The sequence below is a fragment of the Rhinolophus sinicus genome, linkage group LG06 (assembly GCF_036562045.2).
Source record: "Rhinolophus sinicus isolate RSC01 linkage group LG06, ASM3656204v1, whole genome shotgun sequence".
NCBI lineage: Eukaryota > Metazoa > Chordata > Mammalia > Chiroptera > Rhinolophidae > Rhinolophus > Rhinolophus sinicus.
The window spans coordinates 96,509,769-96,517,817 of NC_133756.1; positions in this window are offsets into that span (position 1 = coordinate 96,509,769).

Below are 8,049 nucleotides of genomic sequence, written 5' to 3' on the forward strand. Positions count from 1 at the left end.
TCATTCACATTGGCTCCTGAGTCCTTTTGACATGGCCCTAGTAGTCTTTGATTGTTTTTCAGACTGGTTTTGTACATTTCTTACCTCATGTCTTGGTTCCTTTAGTGGGAAATGGTGTTTAAAGACCATAATTTGAATGTTTGTAGTGCTAGTTGTTATTGAGTTGTATTGTTTTTATAACCTAATCCATGGACAGAGCTGGGTAATATACTTTTGCTTTGTGTAAATATACCATAAAATATATTCAACTAGTACTATAATGTATTCAACTATTTCCCTAATTGATAGACATCTGAGTGGTTTCCAATCTTTTGCTATTACAAATAGTACTATAATGAATAGTCATGGACACACATTTTATTTTAGGATATATTCCCAGAAGTTGGATTGTTAGATCAGATGGTAAATTCATAGTAATTTTGCTAGATATGACCACATATCCCTCCCCCTCATGGGAGTTAGCATTTTGCAATCCAGCCAGCAATATATGTAAATTCCATTTTGCTGCACAATTTGATAACAAATTCCAGGGGAGTATGTTACCAAACTTTCAGCTTTTTGCCAGTCTATTAGATAAATAGTATTTCAGTATAATTTTAATTTATTTGCTCTATTATGAATGACACTGAAAATCTTTTCATATGAATCAATTGCATATATTTTATTTTTAAAAATTAAATATGAAATTGTTAGAATTGATATGTGGTATTGTTAAAAAATTATTCTGATACTTGTTAAAATGTCAGCAAGTAAGGAGCAACAGGTTGAGACTTTATTCAGGCATATTGTCCTAAGAGCATTGCAATACTGGAGAGAGATCAGGCTCAACTCTGAATACAGCAGACAGCTGAGGATTTATAGCCAACCAGCAGAATGAAAGAGTCAGCAGATGTAAAATTAGTTAGTGGAGACATCAAGGGCAGGGAGATTCTTGCTGAGGATAGGCCAAGGGTTTAATACATGAAAGGTGGAGGTTAAGGAATTTGGTCAGATATCAATGGTGGGGGAATTTTCACTAACCTGACTTAGCAGGATTCTTGCTAAGACTGAGCTAGGCAGATCAAAGATAGGGTGGGGCGGTGACAAATGGAGAAGGCACTGACTTAAATCTGTAAAACAAACTTTACCTTTGTTAACTGTGCTTTTCCTAGTAGCCTCCCCAGAACTGGCCTCCCATACCCTTATTTCTTTTGTCTTTAGCTAAAGATGGTATTTAAGCCTGTGGTTTTGTCCACGTCAGGGAGTTACTCATTTTTCCCTGGGTATCTCCCATGTATATGTGAGGTATACATGTTAAACTTTTTTTTCTTTTGCTAATCTTTTATTACAGGGGTCTCAGCCAATAACTCAGTAGGGTAGAGGGAAAATTATTTTTCTTCCCCACATCAGTATATACCATGTTTCCCCGAAAATAAGACCTAGCCGGACAATCAGCTCTAATGCATCTTTTGGAGCAAAAATTAATATAAGACCAGGTCTTATTTTACTATAAGACCGGGTCTCATAATATAATATAACATAATATAACAACATAATACCCGGTCTTATATTAATTTTTGCTCCAAAAGACGCATTAGAGCTGATTGTCCGGCTAGGTCTTATTTTCAGGGAAACATGGTACTGTAAGGAAGGAAAAAATCTCTTCTTTTGCCCATCTTAGGTTCTCCAGCTTGGGTTCTGTAAATTAGACTGGCCAAAGAAAGATTAGCAAGAGAAAAACAAGTTTATTAACATGTACATCACATATGTATAGATGAGAAACCTCAATGAGGGGAACCCTCAGGTGGTTAGAACTTGGGTTTAAATACCAACAAAGGAGGTTTGGGGCCTTAGGGAAATTACCAGGAAAAGTACTTTATAAATGTAAATTTCCATGAAGAAAGGAAAACTTTTACCTGTTTTTAGACCTTTTCATACTGGTTCTCAATGGCCTTTAGCTCAAAATAATCCATATGCCAAAGAGGCACATTTTATGGTGGCATGTTCTGGTACCCCTCATTACAAAGATGAAATGTATACTTTCCTAAATTTTTGAAGTATTTCTTTAAAAAAAATATAAACGAACACAACACATTAATAACTTAGGGGCCGGCCCGGTGGCTCAGGCGATTGGAGCTCCATGCTCCTAACTCAGAAGGCTGCCAGCTCGATTCCCACATGGGCCAGTGGGCTCTCAACCACAAGGTTGCCAGTTCGATTCCTTGAATCCCGCAAGGGATGGTGGGCTACGCCCCCTGCTACTAGCAACGGCAACTGGACCGGAGGCTGAGCTGCGCCCTCCACAACTAAGACTGAAAGGACAACAGCTTAACTTGGAAAAAAGTCCTGGAAGTATAAACTGTTCTCCAATAAAGTCCTGTTCCCCTTCCCCAGTAAAATCTTTTAAAAAAAAGCTTTGAAATTATGGCCACATCACAACTTCCTTCCCCAGCTTGTGGTTACTTATTTACAAGCATTACCTTTCCATCTGTTGGGGAAAAAAAATCACTTTATATATGTATACAGTGGTACCTCGGTTTTCGAACATAATCTGTTCCAGAAGACTGTTTGAGTTCTGAAACGTTCAAAAACAGCCGAAAGCTAGGCCTCAGGATCTTGCACTCAGCAGAAACCGTGTGACATGTTCGATTTCCAAGGTGTGCTCAAAAACCGAAGCATTTGTTTCTGGGTTTACGGCGTTCGTAAACCAAAATGTTCGTCAATGGAGACGTTCAAAAACCGAGGTACTACTGTAGCTGCCTTAAGACTTTTCTTTTTTTCCATAAAATCTTTTCATTAAGGTTGTGGAACTAGAAATAATCTGAAAGCTCACTTGGTTTAATTTATCTTACATACTGAGGACATGACCAAGATAAGTATGGAAAAGATTTCTACAGCTGTATTATAAAGAATCTGAATGTTCATGACAGCTTTTAAAGTCTGTATCAGAAATAATTAAAAGCTTAATTAGTGAACATTAATCATTTAATGTAAATTAGAATCTCGGCAGTTCTAAATTCAAAAATCAATGTGTTAAAAGTTAGGATGATAAAGGTTTATGTAAATGGGTTAAAGATGGCCCGTGTATATTGGCCTCATATTTTTTACTTCTCACAGCAGACTGGGACCATTAGCTGAAAAACTTTCTTGTGCCAAACTCAAATTTTTACACATCTAATAACTTAATGTATCCCAAATAACCATATTTTAATCCATTTTGAGTCTGCCTGCTCTGCATACCCAGTGTCCACTATCTAAAGACAAACCCTCAGGCTATAAAAGACCCGAAGCTGCACCTACCCTGACTCAGGGACTGTTGTGCAACAGCAGTCACCTAGACTATATGTGATGTAAGCCTTCTTTCTGGTTCTCCTCTTGCCTAAGAGTTCCCTTGCCCTCTTTCCCTTCATGGTGCTCCCACACCTCTGTCTCTGGAAGGCCTCCTGCTGCAAGGGAATAACCCTCGCATGAGGCAGTCAAGCACCATCAAAATAAAGCTTGGTAGTGTGCTACTACCACCTCGTGCTCTTTTCTTTAATTGGCCCCCAACTCCTCAAACTCATAACAAAAGAAAAGACATTATTATTGGAGAAAAATAGTCACAAGAATTCATGCTGGCAAACACAAGGCATAGAGTACCTTGTTCTTTCCATATATATTTCCTGTTGAAGGAGGAAAAGATAAAAGACTTCTAGGATCCAAGAAAGGCTTTTCCTGTGGTTTTCCAAAAAGCAATCGTGGGAGAGACTGACCAGTTGAATCTGTAGTAGAATTATTCCAAAGCCTTATGAAAGTGCAATAAACAAAACTTTAGGTGACTTAGAAAATTGAGTTCTCCTCATATGTTAGGTAAAGTAAATGATATTAAATATTGAAAACATATAGATGATTGCTCAAATCATTTTAATCTTTGAAATACATGCAACATGTCACAATGTATAAAACTTGGGCATTAGAGTGAAACAGGTTTTGCTTTAATCTCTGCTGCTTCTCCTTGAGTTATATGGCCTTGAGCAGATTAACTCATTCATTTAAGAAACATGGAGTACATACCATGTGCATAAATTCTAAGGACAGGGAGAATAAAAACAGTCCCTGTCCAGGAGCTTACAGACTAGAAGAGGCCAAGAAATTAATCCCATACAATGTGAAAAACATTATCATAAAGTCAAATACAGATAATAAAGGAGCATGAAGGAGACCTTTAACCCAGCCTGGGGTGGGGGGGCAAGACTAGCTTCCTAGAGAGAATATTTTATAGTACACATCACCTTTGTATATACTTGTACACTGATGAATCTCTAATGTTTTAAAGTGATAAAACTAAGGGCAATTATATTTTTCTAGACCAGTAGAAATGTAATATGATCTACATAAGTAATTTTAAATTTTCTACTAAACATACTAAGACAGTAAAAAGAAGAGTGAGATTCATTTTAATATATTTGTAATCCAACATATCTAAAATATTATCACTTTAACATGTATTGAGATATTTTGTATTCTTCTATACTAGGTCTTTGAAATTTATTACCACACATCTTAATTCTGAGTAAGCCATATATTAAGTGCTCCATAGCCTGGCAAAGGACTACCATACACAGATCCATTTTGGACCAGTGATTCCCAATATTTTCAAGTATGAAGACCTCTCAAAATATTTTGAGTATACCCACATTACAGTTTGACACTTAATAGCTATTGATTGATAAAATCTTATTGAAAAAAGCTCTATCAATAAATTTCACAATGCTTTTCCATGTATATTTATTTTGCATAACAGTGTCTACAATTATTTAGAAAATGGTACAATAGGATATGGTACTATACCATATCGTAGTATGGTATGACGTAATATGTTTAAGCTAATTTGAATTACAATTTGGCTTGACAAAATAGATGGATCACTATTCTGGGCATGACTTAAGTTCTGTTGTGTTCACTCCTATTACAAAGCTGACAGATGAGCACTTTTGAGAGGTTCCTTATAGAGGTGATTCAAATATCCCAGTGGCAGGATGATTACTAAGCTAAAGAACTCCTAAGGTGTCTTTCAATTTCTGGTAGTAGTTAATGTGGGTTCTCCTCCCAACTCTTTCATTTACAAGTTGAGACCTTAGGCAATATACTTAACTTCTCCAAGCCTTGGTTTTTTTCATCTTTAAAAAACAAGAATTGTATCAACTTAATAATATTTGCTCATTCTGAGATATGTCGTGTGTGTGTGTGTGTGTGTATACACACGCATATATATAATTAACTCTTTAAATCCTCACCATAATGCTATAAAATGTTGCTATATTATCCCCTTTCCACACAGATACACACAGAGGCACAGAGATATTAAATAATTTGCCAAGATTATTCATCTGTGATTTGAACCCAAAGCCTGCACTTTTCATCCCTGTGCTTATACTGTCTTTCTTAAATTGCAGTGAGTTTAAAATAAGATAATGTACATAGACAGCTCACACATGCAAGTTCAATAAATGTCAGTTTATGATTATTACTAACATTCTAAGGCCTGTATTTGTGCCTTTTTTAAAAATGGTCTTTCCTAAATTGAAATACCTTGCTTCATCATTCAGAAAACAGTTCCAATTGCCACCTCTTACATGTATCTTTTTTTATTAAATTTATTGGGCTGACATTGGTTAATAAAATTATATAAGTTACAAGTGTACAATTCTATAATACATCATCTATATATTGCATTGTGTGTTCACCACCCAAAGTCAAATCTTCTTTCATCACTGTATATTTGACCCCCTTTACCCTCTTCTACCTTCCCCTTCCCCCCTTACTCTCTGGTAACCACTAAACTGTTGTCTGTGTCTGAGTTTTTGCTTGTTTGTCTTGTTTGTTGCTTTTAGTTTTATCACCCACATATGAATGAACTCGTATGGTCCTTGACTTTTTCTGACTTACTTAGCTTAGCATGATAATCTCAGAATCCAACCACATTGTCGCAAACGGCAGTATTTCATCTTGTCTTATGGCTGAGTAATATTCCATTGTATATATGTACCACAACTTCTTTATCCAATCATCTATCAAAGGATGCTTTGGTTGTTTCCATGTTTTGGCCAAATATGAATCTTTTTTTTAAACTGGGTTAAGCTTTTCTCTTATAAAGTCCTTCTGATATCTAAACAAGCGCAGAATTTGGCCCATGATTCTCCATCAATGATTATGTCATACTGTTTTACCAACAATGGTAACTAAGAAGGAGAAAATCCCCTCTCACATCCCATCCCGACTCACAGAAAGTCACTGATTCATTCAATTATTCAATAGGGCCCTATTCTAGGCCAGGCTCTCTGCTAGATGCTAGACATATACTGGTGAATAAAACACATGGTTTTCTTTCTCATGGAAATTTTGATGATAGAATATAACATTAAAGAAATAAGAGTACACATACAAATTGTGGTAAATGTTATGAAGACTGAAAGGGCCATTTGGAAGACAGTCTAAGGGATAAAATTTAGCTAGGAATCAGAGAAAGCCTCTCTGAGGATGTAACATCTATGCTAAGTGAGACCTTAAGGATGAGTAGGAATTTGCTTGGAAAAGAATGAATGAAAGAATATTCCAGTCAAACACCCTGAAGCAAAAGAGCTTGTCATGTTTAGACCTGAAGAAAACCAAGGTAACCGGGAAATAATGAGCAAGGGGAAAATGGCAAAAAATGAGGTTGAATTCTATGCAGAAACCTGTCAGAATCTGATAAGGAGCATGTATATTGTGCAATTTGAAAAAAATACCTGTTATTTGCACAGTACAAACTGCAAGTTAGACCTTGCCTAACTCTTCTTGACTGGAAGGGTGGGGGTGGGCACAGTTTTAAAAAGAATGAGCGGTTCTGACCCACTGAGAGTCTATTTCAAGTATGTGAATGTTGCTTCTAAAATAGTGAATCCTCAAACATCACATCTGCTAGTTTTGCCTGGAATTTACTTAGTAGACATCCACACTGTCTACTGTGATGTGCAAGAATGTTAAGAGGAGGTGAAGATGGTTGAATCACATTGCCTGTGACCACAAAGGAACTTAATGGCTAATAGTATCAAGTAATATTAGGAAATGAATAAAAAGAGTGGATGGAAGTTATAATGAGCATGAACTAAGTATGAAATTAAGCCTGCTGCGAAGTTCTGAATTGTAACACTTTATATTATATATTGCATATTGAAGTTTAAATTATCTACCAATTAATTCTGGGAACTGAAGGCCATGTTGGATGGGGGCGGGGGTGAAGTTGGAGAGAACTAAATTAATTAATGGATGTTAAATACTCAAAAACAGTGTCTGACATATCATTAGCTAATGGAGATACCAGTATCATGTACAGTGATTTATTTTTTTCCAAAACAAAATTTCAATTTAACTAATACTTAGGGAATAAAATATTTGAATAAATAAGTTGGTTATGTTAGCTATAGATTATTAAAATGAGAAATGAATGAGAGTTTCACAATGGAGATAGCAGTTCAAATAGTATGTATGGTATGCAGTAAGACCAGTTAAAAAAATGGGTGTTGCAAAAAGGGCATGTACTATCTAAATATTTATGCTATAACTGAGTTGCAAATCATCTAAGCAATATTACAATTTTATTAAGCCTAGTACCCGAGGAGGACCCTGTGGTTAGCATGTGGCTAAACTCCTGAGCCTTTTAACAGAGAGGCAAAATCAGTTACATCCCAAAGAAATAGTCTCCCAGCATCAGAATAAGGATGTGGATCCTTTCTCCAGTTGCTTGATTTGTAATCATCTCTGTAGAACTCTAGCAAACATTTAGAAGTGGTTTAGATAATTGGCTGTTGCTTGTCCCTCCAAAATATTCCCCATCATAGTGTTACTTCTGGTTTTAAAGTCCTAATAACTATAGGAAACAAAGGATAGAGAATTATGAATTGGATGTGGTGCCAAAAAGTAATGCAAAGGAGGAAATTTTGCTACACTGACAGTACAGAACAAATTTATTTACAAAAAAGAGCTGTTGGTTCCAAGGGCTGTTAACCAGTGTACTTTCTAAGTTCCAGAATTAGTACCAATATGGTGAGA